Here is a 23,675-nt window from a genome sequence, read left to right as displayed (position 1 = left end):
GCATGAAGCACTATTTAACAATACTAATTATAACTACTATTATTAGAACAGCTTCCTAAGACAAACATTGTAAACATGTAAACTCATCTGATGTCTGAGTGGTAAGCAGATGTGTAGATTTGTCAGATCCTTAAAATAGTTGTGCAGAATAACTAGACAAAATTGAAGGTAATGGAATGTAAGTGGTCTTGCATAGAGCCATTTGCCACGATTGGTGGACTCACTGCATTTTGCTCTGTAAGAAAAAAGGGGGTGGTATTCATTAGTGGAACAGTGTGAAAGATAGATGCGGAACATGTGGTGGTGATGGGTGCAGGATGGAAGTACCCAGTTCCTGAGTGGCAATCTACCTTCTATGGGTGTAGCAAGGATAAATGGGAGTATGTTACCCTTAGGGAAGATCAAATAGACAAAAGCACTTTGGTTCTGGTTAACCGCTTTTGTGGGAGTGTGCAACAGGGCTAAAGAGGAGAGCTTAGTCGTGGCTCTGTTAGTGTTTATGTGCTAATGGCTAGGCCTGTTGTGGCGGTATGTGGAGGTATTTTTGTGTGTAGTGTAAAGTGGTAGATCTTAGAGGTGAGTTGGTTAGTCGGAGAAAGGCGGGAGTAGCCCTTACAAAGCAAAACCCTTTATTGCTATCCTTGGCCATTTGTAGACAGGTTCCATTTCTATGGCTCCCACTGCCACCTCTCTCTTTCTCTCTCTGTCTCAAATAGATACATCGAGGAACAAAACAGGCATCTACTAGTTGCCAGATGAGGGTAAGGGGTGGTATTGAAAATAAGACATTATCTTAACCTGCTAGCGCTTATGTGAGGCAAGAGGTTTTGGTTCAGTGGAAGGGCAGCTTGAGATTTGGGGACTGCAGTCACCCATTTCACCTTCCTTAGTATGTTGGTTAGCAGGCTGAGAAATGCAGCCAACCTCACTCTATTATGCTCATGTGCTATGTTCAACTGCCTGCTGAGACGTTTGCCCATCTGCCAGGAGTCCATCAATCACTTGCCTAAAAGTCTGGTCCATGTGTTCAAACACTTTCTTCCCAGTACTGTCCCATGTCCTATTATCTTAATCCAGATAATGTTCAATCTGGGAAGTGGAAAACGTTCCCTCCTCTAAAGCCACCATCTACATATGCTTCAGTAGATAAGATACCTTGAAACATCACTATCTTATCTGTGGATGTTTTGTACTTAAAGTACTGTCTAAATTCGTGAACAACGCAGGCTGTGAAAAGAAGTTTTTTTTTAACAAATGTGCAGCACATTCATAAAGTGATGTTCCCACGGAAAAATTGGAAACTGGTTATCTCATTGAATTTTGGGCAAAGGTTATGAACAAGATAGCTTTTCTAGAACAATCAACACAAACCCTTCATTGCGTCAGTCATTACACTCCTGAACAACTTCTTTGGAAGGACAGAAATCTGAATCTACTCTGAGGAAGTAGTATCCAAACGATATGGCATTTTGTGGGATCTGCAGTCGCTTGAAGCATGCAAGGCACATCTAGAGGGAATATCAAACGACTATCTATGGGTGCAGGTTCTGCTATAATAGCAGGTTAAACAGGAGTAGGTAAAAACAAACCCCTAAGTGTATATGCGAGCACATCCAAGACCCGCCTGAAGACAGAGCAGCACGCAAACTGTCTGAATCTGAACGTGGAACATGTATCCTCCTCTCTTCCCATTCAGAGGGACAATCGAAAGACATGAGAAAATAAGATAAATGCACCGACTATGACTTGAATGCCCTCTGGGGACAGTACCGAAGATATATTAAAATTAATAGACCTTGGACACTGAACTATTGTCAAAAATACATTTGACAATGTTTGCTGAGGAGAAGTCTTCAGAATTGGAGAAAACATTGAAGTTAACGGAACACCATTTAAAGCTTCCATGCCCAAAAGTGAAATAACAATGCTGTGTCTGGAGAAGAAAAAGCAGAAAAAATATAACAAATAAATCCCTTTAAGTCGGTCGAACGAAGACCAAAACATTTAGGAAGAGTTTCATATTTCTCTTACCAATTCTTGAAATGCAAGCAATTCACTATTTATTTAGATGGGTAACCTTTCAGATTTGTATGAGAAATTCCAATTTTTAACACCAGTTATTTTTCTAATAATATTTTCATTGCAGCTTTCAGATTTATTTTTTACAGTATCAGCTGATAAGTGTTTCACATTTTAGGCACTTTTACAAGGCTTAGCAATTATCTCTTTTTTGTATTCAATCCACTGAATAATTTCAGACTTTTAATTCAAGTGAATAGATTCTGCTCATGTAATTCATGCTGGGCCGTCTATCTATATACCAGCATAGATTGGGAGGTCCTTTGTTTTCTTTGCATTGTGGCTGACTACCATGCGAGTGAACTTGAAATTTAAGATGGTATATTGCCAAGCATGTCAACAGGAGTTAAATTAACAGGATCTACCTACCTAAATTAAAGGTCTGGGACCAGTAAATTGATTCAATACATCTCTCTATATATATAAAAGGGAAATCAGTGGATATGTGTGTGTGTCTGTTCGAAATGTTCAGCATATTTACTAAAATGCTACAAACCTGAAATTTGGCATGTGGGTGGGTTTCATGGTGTAGACAATGTAAAAGTATAAAATATAAATGTTTAAAATGTTTTTTTTTTACCGGTCTGCAATGCTTGAGTATGTGTGTGTGTGTGTTCAATAGGTTCAGCATACTTCCCAACAAAAGTTCAGCATACTTCTACAAACCTGAAATGTGCCATATTGCTAGCTTCCATGGTGTAGACAATGTAACAAGTATAAAATATATCTTTTTGGGATTTATTCATTTATTTTTTAAGCGGTCTGCAGTGCTTAACCCAAAAATATGGCTCCTTGCACCGTAGTTCTACGTTAATTGTTCCTAAAGTTCAGCTGTTCATGAACATTTCAGCAGTTCACTGTTCCTAAACTTTCAAAACTATCAGCATTCTAGCTGACATTAGCAGCACTCACTTTCAAAGTCATGCGGGTGGCACAATACGGTGCTTTCGTAGTAATGCAGATGACAAGAAATGGTACATGTCTCTTCAAAAGGGTCCGCAATGACGTTGTCCACCCCCCGAGGCGTATCTCTCATGACAATTACAAAAACCACCTTTTCCCACGGAAGTTGATGAATGTATGCCATCGCAACAGTACGAAGTACGAAGCTTACATGCTTCAGCCGTCCACGTACGGATACAGCACTTCAAGCTTACACGATTCAGCCCTACACATATGGCACTTATGGTGAGGTCGCTGTTGCCTCAGCTGTAGGTCGGGACACCAATAAAGTTGCTGCACAATCTCAACGCTCCAACTCAAAGTAGCTGGGACCAATTTACGGGATCCATGCGTTTCACATGCTCAGCTTTATGTGGCTTGCTCCATGTGGCTTGCTCCAGAGTTGGAAACAAAGATAATTTCTTCATAACAAATCCTATGGGAAATACTAGTAATATTGTCTACCAAGAAGCATTGGTTTAGTTCATTAAATAAACTTCAAACTAATACTGAAGTAGTAATTACTGTGAGAAGCCCAGGTACACCTGCTAATACATTATATAAATGATAAGCCTTGAAAAAGCACCAAAACATGTCAGCCGATGCTGTAAAAATGAATATAAAAGCTGCAATAATGAGATTATGAAAACAACAGCTGGTCCTAAAAAAGTGGAATCCCTCATCAACATCTTTAAATGCCTCCACCAAAATACATATCTTTGCTAACATTTCAAATACTGTTACACAAAATATGGCACTGTCTCCAAGTGTTTTGAGTGTTTTGAAACATGTTTGACTGACTTAAAGGGACACACCAGGATACATCTCTTATACAAACAGACAATTTCAAATTGGCCACCCCTTTCGAAAACACCTGCAGCTCCCTGATAATTCTCCATATCAATTATACAAAGTGTTTGTGGGTGTACCACTCCCAGTCTTTCCTCTTCTTTGTTTTTTGCAAAATCACAAATATCTAGTACTGAAGTGGAAACTGCCTCTGCAGACCACAAAGGGACCAATCGAGTTTGCTGGTCTGGATACAACTGTACCGGTAAGCTTGTCAGTACCATTGTATCCAGACTGGCAAACTCCGAGTTGTGCTCGCGGGTGCCTTTCATTCCGCCAGGTCTGACCTGGCGGTATGAAAGGCACCCGCGAGCACGGCATGCCTGTAGCACAGGCACCGTAATGATTGGTGCCGGTGCTACAGGCATCCTCATTCCCATTGAGCCCTATGGGGCTCAAATGGGAATGGGGATCACCCGATTCCGGCACCCGCGAAAGGGCAATTACCGGGTCTGGTGGGGCCAGAATACCCTGGTAATTGTCCATTCACGGGTGCCGGATTTTATCCGCAAGTTTGGAGGTAGCCTGTCTGTATTACAGGCATGGCTACCTCCAAACTTCTAATGAGGCCCTGTGACTTTTGTTCTTTGCTTGTCTTTACAATGCGTTCTCTTTGTCTGAGGATGGAATACTTGGTACCATTCTTAGACTCGTGATTCATTTTCTTTCCCTTCAGAGTCAGTCCAGAATCTATAGAATGGTAAACATGGAATTATGTAAAGTTTTGTATCTTCTAGTACCAAAGCAGCAGGATTATGTAAGGATTGGTGCTCAACTTCAAAGAGATAAACCGCTGGAACCACTGTCGTCACTTCAGGAGATATGGTCACAAAATTCAAAAGAATCCTCTCTAGAGGAGGCAAGCCCTAGTTGGAGCTGGTCTTAGATGTTAGGGTCCCTCTTCAGCACTGCACTGACCTTGTCCACGGGAACTGTGTGCCTGGTTCTGAAGGATTGATGGTTACACCATGCAGATTTGCAGCCTTGCCGAGTAGGTGCATAGCGGCAGTTCCAGAGCCCATGGTCTTTACCTTGTCCACTGGAAGCCTTCAAGCTGTGGTAGTGACTTTTGGACCTTTGCTGACGGACCCTACAGTCACCCGCACTGAGCCTGATCAAGGTTTCCCTTCCCTGTGCCTGAGATGTGCAGTTGATGATGAAGTCCACCACTGCCCACAGAGCTTTTATCCTTTATCCTTCATATTCTGGAGCAGGGAGTGAGGGGTGATTCCAGCATAGAATGCCCAAGACTGCAGGAGATGATGACTACCCAAGCATCTGATGCACACACCGTGTGGGGCGCTGCCCAGGCGTAGCACATGCATATGATGCATGCCTTAAGGCCGGTAAGACATGGTGAGCGACTTGCGGCAGTCAATGGAAAAAATGTAAATAAAAAACTAAACCAATTGTAGCTTTAACATTTTACATTTTTAAAGAGGATAATGTGTATGATGACATAGAGCCTCACACACCAAACGAGAAACCCCTTTATAATAAAGCACACAAGACATAATGAGGGGGGTGGACGAAAAAAGCTGTTCCCTACCTGACACGTAGGTGGAAAAGCAAAGACTGGTGGTTGGGCTGCTGGGGCCCACATATAGGGGCTATGGAGCCCTTCGCCTATGAAGGGCTGCGCACCAACTGAGAGCGGGGGTCTAAATTCTATAGCTGAAGATCCGCAATAGCAAAGAGCAGATGTGAGGGTTGGTCATCTGCGGGGGCACGGTTCCTAACACATTGGGAATGAAGGAGATAATCTGGACATAAGATTACCTTTATTTCTTGTAGGGACTAAAGGGTCTTTAGACCATTTGTAAAAATCAAATACTCTGCAAGCACTGGGTCCCTCCTATTTTCACTCTAGGTCTGCGCTCTTCATTCGCGCCCCCCCCCCCCCGCCCTCCCCTCGCACTGAAGACTGCCTCCAACACAGTCATCACAGTCAGGACGACACTGCCTCCATATTAGGTCTTTGCCTAATTGTGGAATAGTGGCACTTCTTTCCAGTCGACAAAAACAAACTTATGAGTAAAGGCACTTATGGAATGTTAACATTTAAAGTTTCTGAGTATACGCAATCACTAGACTGAACCATCCAGACAAGGGGCTTGGTGGGGCAGCCAAAACCTCCATATCACAGACACTATATGTTGCTTGTGGTTTGTAAACGGATGGAAAGTGTTGTGGGGAGCAACACAAAATAACAGGTTCAATTCTTCTGAGTGTTGCAGCCTGAGGGGCTGGGAGTTCTGCCTGTGCACCAGCCATACCCTATAAGTAATGAACTTCAGACAGGAACCCTATGCAGCCAAATTCGCTGTTATTTTCACTGGCTGAGGTTCTGGAGGCAGCTCAGAGACATGCCTACCTCAATATCTAGTTCATATTTCTCTGTCCCATTCCTTTCCTCTCCACTTCTCCTTCTCACCTCCCATTTACCCTCAGCCTTTCCTAGCGTATGCTCCAAAGCTAAGCTTCAAGTTAGCACGTAGCTTTACTTCAATGTTCTTCTTTTTAACCTCCATATTTCAAGTGTATATACCCTTCAAGCTCTGTTCCCCAAAAATGAACAGGGGGCACTTGAAGACGTGCTCCCGTAAATGCCTTGTTATAATGTAGGTAGTGATGGCACTGTGTTCCCCATTTTCCCTAGTCAAGTAACCTCGACGATTGCCTGGATGTATATATATATATATATATATATATTTGTTTTAGGTGATTCAGAGAGCAGCAGCATGTTCCACAAGATCAGGGTGAACCTCGGTGGACATACAGTCTCTGGTGTCCACTGCATTCACCATTGTCACCAAGGACATCCACCGCCAGACTTGGTCACTGTGAGTGACTCCAGTCCCACAGCATTGCAATCTGAAAATGCAAACCTGCCGCCGTTGCAGGATTCCTTGAAGAAAATCCATACTGCATGGTTTCTCAAAGAATTGCTTCCATCCCACCACAGCCCCATATTATCTTAACAGCAGCTTTACATTCTGACAATCATGTCCTCGGACAGACTATCTCTTTCCAGAGTCACCAGACACAGAGAACAGCAACAGTGAGAGTACAGAATATCCTTTAGCCCAGCTTAATCCAAGGGTCCAACTGCGAAATGCTACTTCTGATTTTGTTATACTTATTCACTACTGGATCTCTTTTGACATCATTATTTTCTCATAAAAGTCAATGTCTCCGGCTAGACATCAAACATAATAACATGTGATAATCGTATCTATCTGTACCAGGTGCCATACACCCAGAAAAAGTCTCATGTCTCTCTTTCATCGGTTGAACTTGTTTCCTTTAAACTCGTTTTCTTCTGTGCCATTTTATCCTTTAACGCTTGCTCTCCATGCGTTTCTCACCACCAACTCCCCTTGCCTCATTTGATCTCCGTCTCTACCGGTCTACCTCAATGTCACTGCCCCCATTTCCCCTACATCTAGTACTCTGTGGCTTATCACCGCCCTCTTGTATCTATCCTTCCTTCCCCTTTGTGCCTCGATCTCTCTGCCCGATACTTACCTCTCTGATATTGTATGCTAATCCCTCCTTCATCTCTTCCCTGTGCCCACATCCCAATCCATCCCTCTCTTTCTCTCTCTGCCCAATCCCGTCAACATCACTTCCCCTTTGCCCGATTCACACTAAACCTCGGTTTTTCTGAACAAGTGACCCTCATCTTTGACCTGTTCATGTTTGTATTTGGATTTGTATATTTGTCACATGCTAATCCCAATGGGAACCAGACAGGAGACCCTTTATCTGGGTGCAGATTTCAAATAAAAGAACCAGACTATGCAACCATGGAACAAACAACAGAAGAGGAATGGAATAGTTTCTTACCTGTAACTCCATTTCTCCAGCATTGGTATCTTTCATGGATTCACATGCTTAGAATATTCCCCGTCGTCAGGCTGGGAATCCTCGGTAAGTTATATAGGCATTTTCCATAGGAAAACTTCAGACACTTTTGTGTCCTATCTATGTAGTTTTGGGCCACGTACGCCAGCGCCACTAGGACGTAGAGGTATAAATAGCCCCGCCCCCGCGGCTCCCTCAGATTTCGGCCCCCAAAGTAGTATGGGGGGATCTCTGGTTTGCATGCGTAGGGGAGGCTGGCAGGCGCATGTGAATCCATGAAAGATACCAATGCTGGAGAAATGGAGTTACAGGTAAGAAACTATTCCCTTCTCCAGCATTGGATCTTTCATGGATTCACATGCTTAGAATAGATTGTATAGCAGTATCCCCCAACGTTGGAGGTGTGTATGCAAACCAATATCACAATAACCATAATGCATATTTACCATGGCAAAACATCACATTATAGTATGTTAACAGTGAAAACACAACACTTTAAAGTACATTAGCCGAAGGATGTAACCCCTTAATTGGGGCTTACCTTATTGAAACAGGTGCCGTAGGACTGCACAACCCATCTGTGTATCCTCAGCATGTTGCTGTTCGAGGCAATAATGCCGGGTAAACGTGTGTGGTACCGACCAGGGAGCCACCTGACAGATATCTCCCAGCGGAATTCCGGACCACAATGCCGTCGACAAAGAAGTGGATCTCGTTGAATGGGCCCTTGGACGCTTTTCCAGCGGTTTTCCGGCTTTTGAGTGACAAAAAGAAATAGCAGACGACACCCATCGGGCTAGTCCTTGTTTTGAGATCGGTTTACCTTTAGCCGAAGGGCCATAAGCCACAAATAGTTGTCTTGTGTCTCTGAAGCTTTTAATGCGATGGAGGTAACATTTTTAAGCTCTTTTCACGTCCAATGTATGGAGAGTCTTCTCAACAGACGAAGGTGTTGGAAAAAACGTCGGCAGCACTATAGAAGAGTGCTTATGGAACATGGTAGGCACTTTAGGAATGAAATGAGGATTAGTAGCCATCACGACTTTAATATTGAAAAACCTCAGGTACGGTGGATCGATCACTGAAGTTTGTATTTCTGACAGTCGTCGAGCCGAAGTAATAGCCACCAGAAAAGCCAATTTCCACGACAAAAATTTCAATGATGACGATGACATCGGCTCAAAAGGGGCCTTCATCAGCCCTGCCAGAACCAAGTTAAGACTCCCGATTGGAGGAAACTTTTTCGTGGGAGGAAAGGTTCGGAACAATCCTTTAAGGAAATGTTTAATCAGCCGGTCACTAAATAACGGAGTTGAATATCTCTTCCGAGTAAATTTCGAAATGGCAGCCAGATGCACTTTTATGGATGAAACAGACAAGCCTTTTTGAGCTAGGAGTGGCAAGTATGGTAGAAGCTGTTCCGGTGTGATATTAAGCGGAACCAAACCTGGTTGACCTGCGCACCATATGCAGAATCTCTTCCATTTGTATGAATATGAAGCGTTCATTAATGGCGCCCTCGCAGCTTGCAAAATGTGACGACAGTCCGCTGGAATCGCTAACGTACCAAACTCGGAGAAATAAGGAGCCAGGCTGTCAGACTGAGGCTGTCCGGGTCGTGATGCCAAACAACCCCTTTCTCTTGAGACAGAAGGTTCAGGATTTTCTGGAACCTCATTGGTTCTGCCGCTGAAAGATGGAGTAGATTGGAGAACCACACTTGTCTGGCGCAGTACGGGGCCACCAGGATCACCCGACATGGATATCTGTGGATCCATTGCAGCGTCCGACGTATGAGCGGAAACGGGGGAAAGGCATACAGAAACTTGTCCGTCCACGGGAAAGAGAATGCTTTCCCTAGTGAGCCTTGCTGTGGCCACCTGCTCGCGTATTGTAGGCATTTCCTGTTGTCTCTCGTCGCAAAGAGATCGAGGGCCGGACGACCCCATTTCTCGAAGACAAGGTGTAGTTGTTGGTCGTTAAGTTCCCATTCGTGTAGTCGATTCATCTCCCTGCTGAGAGAGTCTGCTTGCACATTTTTAACTCCTGGCAAGTGGAATGCCAATAGATATATCTTCGGGCCCAATGCCAGATCTCCTGGGCTTTGGACGACAGAGTTCTGGAGCGAGTTCCTCCCTGCTATCTTAGATAAAACATTGTTGTTGTGTTGTCTGTTATGATCCGTACAACTGATCCCTTTATCCGTGGAAGAAAGGATTTCAGGGCCCAACTCACCACCCTTAACTCCAGCACATTGATGTGAAGGCCGGACCCCTCCGATGACCAACGACCCTGAACCTGTAGGGAATCCAGATGAGCTCTCCATCCAGTTAGAGAAGCATCCATCACCACTGTCATCTGGAACACCGGTTCCAGCAAGGGCATTCCCTTTGTCAGATTTATGGAAACTCTCCACCATTGAAGCGCCTGCACAAGCTTGCTGTTGATGGTCAATTTGTCCGACCAACGCCCTTGACTCTGTGCCCATCGATCCGCCAAGAATTCCTGAATCGGCCTCACGAAGAGACGACAATTGTTGATTAAGGATATGCAGGAAGACATGGTCCCCAGTAGGGACATGTACCTTCGCACTGACACTCTGGTGTCGACTTTCCAATCCAATGCTTTTTGCTGTAGTTTCAGAACCCTTTCGACGGATGGCTTTACCAGTCCTGACTGCGTCTGGAACTCCGCCCCCAGAAAGACCAAGGCCCTTGATGGCGATAAGGAGGACTTTTCGAAGTTTATTGCGAAGCCCAAACGTTGTAGGAGGCACATGGTGCCATTCAGACTTTCCTGTGCCCTTTCCGGAGACAATCCCCTGACTAGCCAATCGTCCAGATAAGGGTACACATGATGACCTTCTTTCCTTAACCAGGCTGCTACTGGAGCCAGACATTTCGTGAACGTCCTGGGAGACGATTTCAGTCCGAACGGGAGGACCTTGAACTGATAGTGGGTTCGTCCGACGACGAACCGTAGAAATCTTTTGTGTCGTCGACGCATCGGATTTTAGACTCTTGAGCAGTTTGTTGGGAGCTCGTAGATCTAGAATGGGACGCCATTTTCCATTGAGTTTCTTGACGACAAAGTAACGGGAGTACACTCCCTGTCCTCTTTCTGCTACTGGGACCAGTTCTATAGCCCCTTTCTGCCGCATAAGCGCCACCTCTTGCATTAGTATTTGAAGGTGGGGCTGCGCCGAGAACACCGGTGGAATGCGTGGTGGCTTGTCCTTGACCTGTAGAGAATGGCCCAGATGTATTGTGTCCAAAACCCATTGGTCTGTTGTTATGCGCGCCCACTCTCGACGTGACGAGACACTCTGCCCCCCAGGACGTCCTGAAAGTTGTCATTGCTGGCTTTTGGCCTGTTTATCCTTCGTCGACGAGGAGTAGGCGCCTCGTCGTCTGGAGGTTTGGTAATCTCTGCCTTTACGAGTAGCTTGGGCTGCACGTCTGTAGCCTTGGGAAGAGTAGGAGGGTCTGCTGAAACCTCGGTCTCTAGATGATCCAAACCGGGAGTTACCTGATGCTCCTCTGAAAGGACAAAAGGAACGACAATTCCTACCACTCTGGAGGGCTCCAAGGGAACGAGCCGTGTCAGAATCTTCTTTCATGTCCTTCAAGGCCTCATCCACTTTCTCCCCAAACAGGTGTTCTCCTTCGCACGGCATATCCATTACCTTATATTGTACCTCTGGTCTGAACGTCGTGCACTTAAGCCAAGGCTTGCCTTCGTAACACTACGCCATTGTTGATTTGCTTAAAGCCTGATTCCGCCAGGTCGACAGCAATGTTAATGGAATGATTGGAAGCCTCTTCTCCCTCACGTACGAGCAGCATGGCAGACTTCCTGTGTTCTTCAGGCAGATGGTCCAAGATAGGAGCCAGCCGATGCCACATCTCTCTATCATACCTGGCCATAATAGCCAGGGAGTTGGCTGCTTTTACTGTAGTCGCTCCAACCGATAGCACTTTCTTGCCAAAAGCATCTTGCCTCCTGGCTTCGTTTTCTGGCGGGGTCGTGCATTTGTGTTGAGACCTTGCCTTTCTGGCCGCCACGGCGGATACCACCAATTCTGGCGAAGGTTGAGACGTCAAGCACTTGGGAGTCGATTCCGGAGCCTTGAATTTCTTTTCCAATCAACCTTTTATTGCCGGTTCCGAAAAAGGATGACGCATGGTTTTTAGTCCCTCCTGCCAGACATGGTCTAAAATGGGGATAGCAAATATCGACTTTCTTCTCTTGCCCATATGATCGAAAAGAAAACAATCTTTTTTCTCTTCTTCTGGGACTAGGCCAAACTCTGCACATGTCTTACCCATCATGGCATGGAAAGCACCCACGTCATCAGGCGGTGATGGCTGCGCCGGACTCTTTGGAGTTTCCATCTCCGCTTCAGAGTCCCATGTAGGGTCCCTTGAGGGGGATAACGAGATGTCTGAACCCGACCCTTCACGTTCCGACTCTGACAGTTCTCCTTCTTCCTGTGGACGAGAACGATCTTCCTCAACCGGGTAAGCGGTAGGAATTCTGGATGGACGGCGAGGAGCCGGGCCTGGCTCGTCGACGACTGGCGAAGCCTGTAACACTGTCGGGACACTAGGCTGAGGTAACCATGTGTCCAACCGCTCCAACAGCTTCTGTAACGTCCCCTCCAGGGATAGAACTGTCTGGGGATTCAGTAAGGAAGAGGTAACTGGAATGGCACTTCCACTCGAGAGCGACACCGACCAGTTGGTTGTAATCCCAGATCGGTTGGATGTGCGACCGGACCACGTTCATCCTCTGCCGACAAGATGGAGAAAGCCGCTTCTGGTTGCAGCAAGGCCTCAGGCAGGATCTGATCGAAAACCTCTGGTTGCCATCCCACCGACGGGGCCACCGTCGACGATGACATATTTTCCATAGCCGCTGTTTGACCTGACGAAATAACCGTAGGAAGAGCCGTTGCCGAAGACAAAGCAGGCGTCGACGATCGGACCGTCGTCGATGAAGTCTGTGGTGCATGGCCTTGAGGTGTTCCTGCCATTTTTGAACTCGACTTGTGGGACGAGGACTCTCGACTCGAGGTAGACTTATGACAGTCTCCTGAGGAGGATTTCGATGGGTCTTTTCTCTCCTTTTTAGATGAGGAGGAAGGAGACGAAGCCTTATGTGAAGAGGAGGACCTTGCAGGATGTTTCTCCGAGGGGCGTTTTTCAGATGAACGTGATTTCTTCGCTGGAGGCTCCGCCGACACTGAGCGATGAGGGGGCACAGGAGACTTAGATCTCGAGGCTGTAGAGCCTACCTCCGATGCCGGGTACGCACCCGCTCCGTCATTGAGCCAAGTAACCAGGCGTATGTTGCGGTCTTTTAGGGTCTTTTGTGAGAAGCCCTGACAGATCTCACACGTGTCCGCCGTATGATGAGGGTGAAGACAGTAAATACAGTCCATATGCCCGTCACCTTCATACACTTTCTTAAGACCGCATGTAGCACACGGACGAAATAACGCCTTTCCAGACATTCTTCGAAAAGAAACAGTCGAAGAAGAAGAAGAAGAAGAACACACAACCTAATAAAATAGTAGATACTCGAGGTAATCCCACTACCTTGGAAGATGGTTGAAATCTGAGGGAGCCGCGGGGGCGGGGCTATTTATACCTCTACGTCCTAGTGGCGCTGGCGTACGCGGCCCAAAACGACATAGATAGGACACAAAAGTGTCGGAAGTTTTCTTATGGAAAATGTCTATCTAACTTACCGAAGATTCCCAGCCTGACGACGGGGAATATTCTAAGCATGTGAATCCATGACAGATCCAATGCTGGAGAAGGTAGTGAGCATTTTTCAAAATGTAAGTAAAGTGTCAACCTTGCGTAGCTCCACGGTAAGCTTGTTCCACAATGTGGGGCCAATTACTACAAAGTTTCTGTCGCCCCTGGAACAACTAGTGTGAGGAATTACTAGGAGGTTGCTGTGCATTAGCAAACACCTTACAGGCTGGTGCTATTTTAGCAGCATGAACAGGTAAGGCGGGGCCAGCCCAAGCTTGCTCTTAAAAACCCAGCAGAGCATTTTAAACTGTATCCTTTGCTGGCACCGGCAGACACTGGAGTTCTCGCGAAAAGGTGTCATGGACGTGGAAGATGAGGAACAATGTTGCATTTTGAATATTTTGAAACTTTAGTTGCTGATAGTTCGGTAGACCAGCATATACAGCGTTACCATAATCAATGTAGGAATTGATAAGGATACCAGTAACCAGTTGCCAGTATTCTTCAGGGATAAAGGGCAGAGCTCTTTTCAGTAGCCAGAGGCAAAGGCTGCAGCACTGGCGACTTTGTTAATATGTGATAAAAATGATAAATCCTTATCCCCCAAAAGTCACCAGATTTATCACCCTTGATGCGTAAGAGGTAGGGAGCCCAAAAAGTTGAGGAGTGCTAGGAATACAATGAGGGTTATTTAGCAACAATAGCAGGCCAAGCAATAAAACCTTTCTTTTCTTAGGGTTGAGTCATAGGCCATTACTGGTGAGCCAATCATGAAACTTGAATAAACCTTTCACCGAGATGGGGAATGTTTCGAAGGAGCCAGAAACATTGACACAAATATGCATATCATCTGTATATGAGTTATATAAATGATAGTGCAACTGGAATCTTTGTAGGATTCTCATCAACAGTTCTATATACAGATTGTAAGTAAACGTGACAGGGGTGAACTCTGAGGAACACCACAACCGAACTTAATGGGTTCTGACATATGAGGGCTAATGTGAACCATGTGTTCTCGGTTTGAGAGAAAATGATTAAACCAATTAAGGGTCAGCTCAGTCATCCCTGTCAGACTATGGAGCTGAGGCAGTAGAATGTCATTAATGAAGGAGTCAAAGGCCGTGGTTAGGTACAACATAATTAATAAGGACATTGGACCACTGCCTGCGTTGGCCAAAATGTCCTCCCAAACAGCAAGAAGGGCAGACTCTGTGCCATGCTTGGTGCAAATGCCCAATTAAAAAATATATAGGATTTAATTTTGTGTGTGTAATCCTGTAATTGCAAAGTCAACATTTTCTCCACAATATTCGCTATCCGGGAAGAGCTGGCTATAGGCCTAAAGTTATTCAAACTAGAAGGATCCAAGGAAGGTTTTTTAAGAATGGAGAAAATAAAACCTTCTTAAATGAACTTGGCACTATACCTTGCGAAAAGGATAGATTAATAACATAGGAAACCACTGAAGCCAACTGAGGTGCCAAATTGCCAACTACTATGGCCGGAATTGCGTTGAGCTTGAGTTGAGTAGGTTTTAGGGGCAGAAGTAGAGATGAAACTACCTCAGCCGAGCTTGTTTGCAACATGAAAGGAAAACAAACCAAGGAGATTTCATCCATTTCCCTCGAGAGTAGGACTGAACTCGTATCAGACTGAGAAGAACAGTTCTGTGTGTCCAGTTCCTTTGTGACTGTTGGTTGCTGCAAGTTTGGTCAAGGTTTTGTCCTATGCCAAGTTTGACTTGGATGTCTTTTATTTTGAAGGGAAAAAAATACAATAAAGTCCTGAACCAACTTTTCCGAGTGGATAAGGGAGGAGGACAAACAGGAGGGTTGGATGAAGTTCTTAATGGTCCTAAAAAGTTAATCAGTGTATTGCTTGCTGCCAGAATCTGCTCCTGAATGTAAGAAACTTTGGAGGAAAGAATCCCTATTTTATAAGCTAGCTGTGCTTGGCGGGCTATCTCCAACCAAACCGTGTTTTGATGACGCCGCCAATTTTTCTCAGGTCTTCTGACTTCTTTTTGTTGGGGTCAATAAATGTAATGAATACCACGATTTAGAAATATTTTTACATTCCCCCGCTTCATGGGGGCATATGATTATTGGCAGCAAAAAAGAGTCGCAATCAACACTATTATCCAAAGGGGGTATATTGGCCACCAAACTTGAAGAGGGGATTTTTAATAAGGTGGATTTAGATCTATAGCTTAGAGGGACATTTCTCGGAGGGATCCTTCTCATGCCAACTGAAACTAAACAGTTGTATATAGTTATCACGGCCTAAAGGTAATGGCTGGAAGGTTTTGAATCAATCATAACCACTGGCACAGCTCTTGGCAACCCTGCAATCGTTTAAGCCCGTTAAGCCATTACTGAAGGGTAAAGTCCACATGCAAATCAGGCTTGGTCCCGTCCCAAAAGGGGCTGTCCAGTCCGAACTGCTAGGATGCATCTCTTCTGCACAAGACCCATATAATGATCACTCCAGCTTACCAGAATCGAAGTGAGGGACTCAATAATCAATTGCCTGCCAAAAATCAAGTCAAGGCAATGTTCAGCTAAATGTGAGGTTTCATTCCATTCTCTCTCTCTCTGCTCCGCTCTATACATCCCTCTCCTTGCACAATTTCCTGTCCGTTCTCCTCTCTTTCCCTCATTGCCCCCCCGCCTAGTTCCCCACCGCAACAACTAGCTGTCCCATCCCCACATCATCTCTCTCTCAAACTGCCCCTCAATAGTAGTGGCTTATTTACAGATCACTGGCTCTTTATATTCCATCTTACTCCATCCTTTCTCTATGGCCCAATATCCTATCTTGGCCTCCAAAGCTTCCCTGCCAACCCTTCTTTCTGCCCAGTTGCCCTCCATCTCTACTTACATAGGCCCCAGTCCAAATCTTGCCCTCTCTTTGTCCCACTAAACGCGCCTCCATCTCCCTCTTTTTATAGCTCAATCCACCTCTATCCTTCTGTCTCAATGCTCCATTCTCTCATTCCCTCCTTTATACCCCAGTCTCACATCATTTTCCCTATCTATGCCCAAATACCCTCCTTCAGACAGTCTCTCCAAGTTTAGTTGAGTTTGTTTGTATAGTGCTAAATGTCTAAAAATGTGTTGGTGCATACTGCTTCTTAAAAAGAAACCAGGACTAGCTTTACCTAGTGGGACTGTTACGTAAAGGGCCTTTTTGATTTTTTGTAAAAGTGTGGCTGATTTTACTCCAATACATTTTTGTAACACTGCAGTTATTTTTCCTCCAATTTAAGGTTTATCTAGTGAAGGTGAAAGCTTATAAAATACCTTTAGGCAACAAATGACAATTCCTCACCACAGTATTCATTGGAACATCAACTGAAGGTTGGGATCAAGAATTAAGAGTTTTCCTGGCATTTTATTTTGTACAACTGAGAGGAGATAGAACCCGCCCACATATGATCCTTTTCTCATTGTTCAGTACTAGCCAACTGCTGTCCTTCCAAGGTTTTTCTTCCAAATAATGGTTAAAAAGGCTGGCCTCTTTTGCATGGTCTATGGTTATGACTAAGAGAGTTGTGCAATGTGCTTCATCCGTATTTGTTTGAACCCCCAAACTAAACATTGTAAGCGCTTGCACGCTTTACCCGTTTCTTCTCGGGTGAACTCCAATCTGCTATCTTATCATCACCAGTTAAAGGCACGGCTCCTATCTCTGTATTTTTGTTAACCCTCTGATTTACCTGGTCTTGTCCTCTGTCTGGAACCAAGGATTGTATATTCTTTTTTAATAATTTGAATCTTATATTTGTGCTTTTGGTACGGCGCTCTGCCTCCATACTCTAATGCTATGTTGGATTTTCAGAAACAAACAATAAAATAATATACAAATAATACTGGAGCTATTCAAGCGCTATGAACAGCAGGGAACGTTGTCAAAACACACATGTGGGCGCTTCCCGAGGGGCTTCAGAGTTACCACATGCAGAAAGGATGGAGGCAAGCCGCATGGGTGGTGGTTCCCATACTCTGCCTCTGGCATTAAGTGCTCCTCTGCATTTGCCAAAGCAGGGTTCACATGCCTGCCGGCAAAGGCCTGTGCCAGTCCTCCACTGGAGCACCTTACCAGGCTGTCACCACTTACCTTTCCCAAACATAGGATCTCATCTAAATCTGATCGGACGTTTGGTCTGAAAAGGTGCTGCTTGGAATTAGCTCCACTGCAAGACATTTCCCAAATTCCAACCAATCACAGAAAGAAATGCCACAGGCCAAGCAGTAACTGGAGTTGTGTTTCAGGAATACTGCTGTCGGTATTCCATAAACATCACTTGCTGTATTTGTTTATACATTTTCTTGTATCCATTTCCAACCTCGTTTTGTGGGCGGAATGGATAGTGTGTAGTAATGGTTCCCGCCATTACTGTAATATTTTTGAATGCACAAAAGTTTACATTCTGACTCTAATTCATTACACGTGAAAGGCTGTGTGAGGGTAGGCTACAGAGAAGCACACTTTCTCAACTTTCTGCAATGCCCCCATTACTTCGGTGTGTGTCCTGCATTGAAGGGAAGGGCTTTTCTCCTGTGCAGTTGAAAAAATAACTAGAAGGATGTTTTACAAGTTTCCCTCCACCTCTAAAATGGCGGTAGGGATTACCCTGTAATCGTGGATTTCAACTGGAAAGCTGCTGCAGGCATGTGCCATTATTGCAGCAACGAGGTTGACGGACTGGTACAAACAGGGGTATTTTGCAAATACTGCCTTTTTTAACGTATACCCTCGAACCTGTAATGACTCCAATGATGTTTTAGCTAACAGTCTAAAGCTTCTAGGGTTTAATTAATGCATGCAATAGTTTTCAATTAGAGATTTTTAGAATGATGGATTGATTATTCGCTCGAGGAGTTCACTGTGTAACACCTTCAACCCACCCTAAGAGACGACACGAACCCAACTATATCCACGTATGAAAGCGTTTAAAGATGGGGATGGTCACGCTGATCTTGGACTGAGATCTACCCTAGCCACGCACGGGGCAGCGACTCTGGGGTCCTAAGCAAGGGGTCGCCTCTCACATCCCGTTGGAATCGAACCACCTGCAAACATTTCTCTGGTTGGACCATCTTGCGCTCTGGGGTGACCTTAAATTGATGTGCTGGGCCCGACAAAACTCTTTTGGGTTTGTATTCCGGTGAATGTATTTGCTTTTTCATTTGATGAGGTCTCTGGTCTCCCTTGCACAAAGGCGAGCTCGTGTATACACTAATTACCCGTGTGTTGTCCATTGAATGTCGTTTGAAGTTAGTTACCCCCAGTATGACAAGGGAATCCATGGGGGTTTACCCCTACCGTCTCTGTAAATAAGTATTGATTGGCAGGCCCCCCCTGCTATGCCGCTAAGAATACTGTGCTCACCCCTCGCCGTCTATTCCTAATTCTGCAGCCCCACTCCTCTTCGGGCCCCTGCCTATCGCTCTCTCCATGCCGCATTCCCCCACCTGCGCCAGTCCCCTCTCGGTTTCTCTGCCCCATGCTCTCTGACCCTCCCTCTCTCTTCTCTTTCCCTCTGCGTGCACTTATCGCAGCCGACCCTGATTCATCTTTCTAATTACAGAACAATACCTCTTCTAAATGTATGTCTGTGTCCCAGGCGCTCGCTAGCTCTTTGTCGCCCCCTCGCTCACGCAAGCACGTATGTCAGTTCCTAACAGTCACGATCTTACTCTCACACCAGCATTATCAGCTGTTTTTTGTTTGAATCCCCCTTGCTTTATATCTTCACGATCCCCCCATCAGTCTGTCCTGTCTTTTTCTATCTCACTGCCTCCCTCTTTTGCCAGTCTGACTCTCTTCTGTCCACCTCTGCACTTATTTCAAACCCCCTGGCCGCTTTCTTTCTCGCCAGTTTACTGCTGTCTCCGCACGCCTTATTCCCCCTCTCCCTGCCTCTGTCCGCCTCTTATCTGACCTTTCTCTAGCAATGTCCGTTTGTTTCAAGTCCTTACCCTCTACCCCTTTCCTTCCCCTTATTAATTTCTTGATTCTCTGGTTTTCGGGCGCCTAAGAGGCGTTTTATTGAATGGTCGGCGCTTCACATGCGACGCACTCCCTGATCCTCTTTTATTCGCTGCCCAGCCTTCTTTTACCTTTCACACTTATGACCGCATCCACCCTGCTCTTCCTCTCGCCCCCTCAAACAGCCCAGCTTCTTTTTCTGTATTTCTCCCAATCTCTTCGCTGCTTCCTCTATGCTGCTCCCTTACTCTGCAGTGCCTGTGGTCTCCCTGTTATTTAAAGTCCCACCCCCCTCTGCTCCCCCACACCACTGCACCGTCACAAACGCCGCGGGTGCTGCTCACCTGAGTTGCTGGCTCCCACACTGCCCAGCATACGGGGCGTCTCTGGTCATTGATGTAGTTTTAGCCGGCCTCATGCTGCCTGCAGTATTCTGGGCATTGGCTCGTGTTCGGCGGGGAGAGTCAGGGGGCGTCGAATCTGACTTCCGGTAATGGGGGCGATTGTCAAGTTATGCGGGTCTTCGCGCAAACGTCCTACCGTTATGCATGGGTGCCCTTAACTGGTGGAAGGCAACTGCCGTGCACGGGTCCAATTGTTAGGTGCCCCACGCTACTGGGTTCTTACATTAGTTTCTCTGTGTTGGTGAATGCTTGAGGCAAGTGCACTGCACTGGTGGGTGCTGAGGACAGGTGCGTCATGTGCGGATTTCGGAGGGCGGCACCCTCTCCTGGCGGCTCGAGGAACACGGTGACCAGCGCTGATGGGTGCTGGAGGCAGGTGCGCTGTTTTGATCCTAGAAGCAGGTGGCTTGCGAAGGTGCTTCTGGAGTGAGGGACCCTGCGCTCGTGGGCTTGTGAGGCGGGCGCCCTGCGCTGGCCCACCACTTCAGGTGCCTTGTGATACTGTGCTGGACGAGGCAGGTGCCCTGTGCTTGTTTTGGAGGCAGGTGTCCTCTGTCCCGCTGCTTTCCCCCGCGCTGCCTGGGCTCCGCACTGTTCTCTCTGCCAACAGAGAGCCTGTGCGTGCTTCTCTTCCCTGTGAAGTTGCTGCGGTCTCTGCTGGAGCAGCCACTCCCTGCAGCTCCAAAGCACTCCCCCTCCATGGCACGCACCTCTCCCCCTCCATGGCACCCACCTCTTTCCCTGCGAGCCGCCTGCCGCGCCTTTCATCTCGAAACATTCTACAGCCCCTGATCTATTTGCAGCCAAAAACGTTACTGTCTTTCTGATCCTTTCATCCTCCCCGCTCTCTCTGATCCCTCTTTCCCCTCGTCCTCTGATCTCTCGCCCCTCCCGCCCCCCAGGGCCGAATCTTTGCCAAACTCACGATCTCTTTCTGCAGCCCCCCCCTCCACTTTCTCGCACCCATCACACTACGTTCACCATCTGATCTGCTTGTGCCCCTTCCCCACACCAGATCTCCCTCAGTGCCTTCTCTTTGTGGCCTGTGTCTTACTTTCACGGCTCACAAAACCTTAGGCACTGTTAAATAAATCCCCAAAACCACTTTTAAAATCGGACAAAACAATAACATCTTTTTTTTCATTTATTGTGTTTTGGTTACAAATAACAAACAGGTCAATCATCAAATAAAGTCTATGAACGAAGAGGGCAATCAGAACAATTCATTCATTAGTAAAAACTCAAATTACCATTCGATCAAGCCCAGCTTTTTCAGAAAATTTAAGATCCTATAATTAGGGAGGTACACTGCAAAGCAGTGACCCCCAAAGCAATCGGAGTCCATCTTGTACATGTTCAACATGTATTTCCCCAAAATACGACACGCACTTCAGCCAATGGCAGACACTCCACAACTAGGGGCCTGATTCATAGAATTTTTGGCACACTTTTCAGCACGCAAACTCCATTCATTGATTCATGGATCAGAATTTGCGTGACTTTTCTTGACTTTGTGCGGGTCCGTCACAACGTTGCATGCACCCGAGCGCTTTGTGTGACACATCACGCAAAGTATGGGACGGGCCTGTGCAAAGAAATAATACGGGCGGGACATGCAAATTCCCCATGTCCCCCACAAAATGAGGAAAAACACGGAATAACGTGGGCATGTTGAGGGACGGGCACGCAGAGAAATTACCAGTCCAGTCAAGCGCAAACATAACCAAATTCATGGATTTCAAAGCGCAACGTCACATTGGGAAAAGTCACACGCAAACCTTGTGATCTTACCACCACAATATAGGAGACACAAAGTACAACGCTCAAACTCCCAACTCCCTCCTCTTGTATCACCTGTGCTTTCCTAGATTAGGACTAGAGTGTAACCTTTTCTCTTGTGTTAATAACAACTGCTATCTACTGACTCGGACCATTCTGTAACCTGGTCCCACACATTATTTATTGTATTTATCATTGCCCTCTGTTTCTCACTGCTATGTAACCTTCGGTAATTTGCTGCTCAATAAGTTCAATGCAAACAGAATAAGTTCCCTATTTGGGAACTCCTGTCCCCTGCACACTATCAATGGCTAGATAAGCCCAGTAATTAATACATCTTAGTAAATTCTCAATGAGGATATGAGAATCATATGACCTTCTATATAAGAAAATAAACTTTAGGAAAAAATGACATTCGAAAAAATGACATTAGTTAGACTTCACAAGAGGTTTTCAATTTTTCTGAAGAATAATTTATTTTTCATGCAGGTGTGCCCAACACCGAGATTGATCCTCTTCACCAGGGGCTGATAATTCATTTAACTTTCAGATCTATTAATGCAAAAAAAATTTAAACATATGTGTCAAATTAGATTCTATCCATTCTGAAAGTTTTTAACAAGTATATGGTGAAAAAAACAAATATCACATTTGTGAATACAATAGGAAATCAAGCTAATCTTTATTTTTTAGAACCCCTGAGTAGCAGAAAATAAATAAAGTACCGTTGTTTACTATAGAAATTTTCCTAAAAGAAATAGTTTTGCTTGTATTTTGTAAGCCATCAGAAATGTCAAAAATGGTGGAATAACTTGTATTTTGTAAGCCATCAGAAATATCAAAAATGGTGGAATAACTTTTGTAAGTCATCATGAGTGTCACATGTTACAGGACCAATATGCTGTTATAAAACTCTTAAGGTATTCAGAAAGTTTAAGAATAATCAACATATATTATGATGATATTGAAAAATATGAAGTCAACACGGGTAACTCAGAGAAAGCATACCGTATTTTCCTCATTCTGTTAAGAAGATTCAAACATGCTTAGGAATGAAGTCCCATTTGTCATGGAATACTGGAGCATACTTCATTTGCTATAAGAAATATTAGATATGTATATTCAGGAATCTAACTATATAAGTATGTTGAAAAAATCAGTACCAACTTACTCACGAGCATTTACAGAAAACCTACAGACTGCAATAGCACATTACATTTTGGAAGTTTCCATCCAAGTCACCTCAAGGACAATTTACCATTCAGTCAGATGTTAAGACTAAAAAGGATCACATCAGATACTACACTACTCCAATGTGGAATATGACAACATGAAGGAAAGGTTCAAGAAGAGAGGATTTCCCGATGAAATTTTGGAGAAAACGGTCACACGCACTGAGGCCCTAACGAGGACTAACCTTCTTGAAGAAAAACCTAAAAAACCTACTACAAGACTAATCCACACCTTAAAATTCTCAAATCAAAGTTAACAAATTAAGAGAATTATCACAAAAACTGGACGTTAATAAAATCAGATCCTAACCTGCACAGGTTATTCCCCGAGCCACCCATGTTGGCCTATAAAAGGGGCAGAAACTTGAAAGATAGCTTGATTAAAGCTGAAAAAATTAAAACCTCCAATCAAACTACCTTGAGAAAACAAAAACCTGGCACTTATCCATGTCTACACTGTCAACACTGTGCTAATATTATTAAAGGAGACTACATCCGCCATCCTAACAACGGCAAAAAAATATTCCTCTCAGATTTTGCAACATGTGACAGTAAAAATGTTGTGTATGCCCTGAGATGCTCTTGTGGCAAATATTACATTGGCAAAACAATCAGAAAAGCAAAGGAACGCTGGACGAACACAAATCTAATATCAGAACTAATAATGATAAATCCCCAGTGTTCAGACACTTCAAAGAAAATGGCCACAATATTATCCAATTAAGATGGGTAATTTTGGAAGTGGTAAAAACGAGCTCAGA

The 23,675-nt window shown here is 45.0% G+C and overlaps 1 protein-coding gene across 1 annotated transcript in view; it reads right to left on the bottom strand.

The window, feature by feature from the left end:
* WNT10B (Wnt family member 10B) overlaps window positions 1-20,561 on the bottom strand; it is a 406,409-nt gene extending 385,848 nt beyond the window's left edge. The window contains exon 1 of the mRNA XM_069653844.1: window positions 19,844-20,561. The gene's annotated coding sequence lies outside the window, so the exon portion shown is untranslated. The remainder of the gene's footprint in view (window positions 1-19,843) is intronic.
* Between the last annotated feature and the right edge of the window lie 3,114 nt (window positions 20,562-23,675).

This window comes from Ambystoma mexicanum, chromosome 3q (assembly GCF_040938575.1).
Source record: "Ambystoma mexicanum isolate Mex_15411 chromosome 3q, UKY_AmexF1_1, whole genome shotgun sequence".
Taxonomy (NCBI): Eukaryota; Metazoa; Chordata; class Amphibia; order Caudata; family Ambystomatidae; genus Ambystoma; species Ambystoma mexicanum.
Note: the sequence above shows the minus strand (reverse complement) of the source record. Positions and strands in the feature narration are given on the sequence as shown.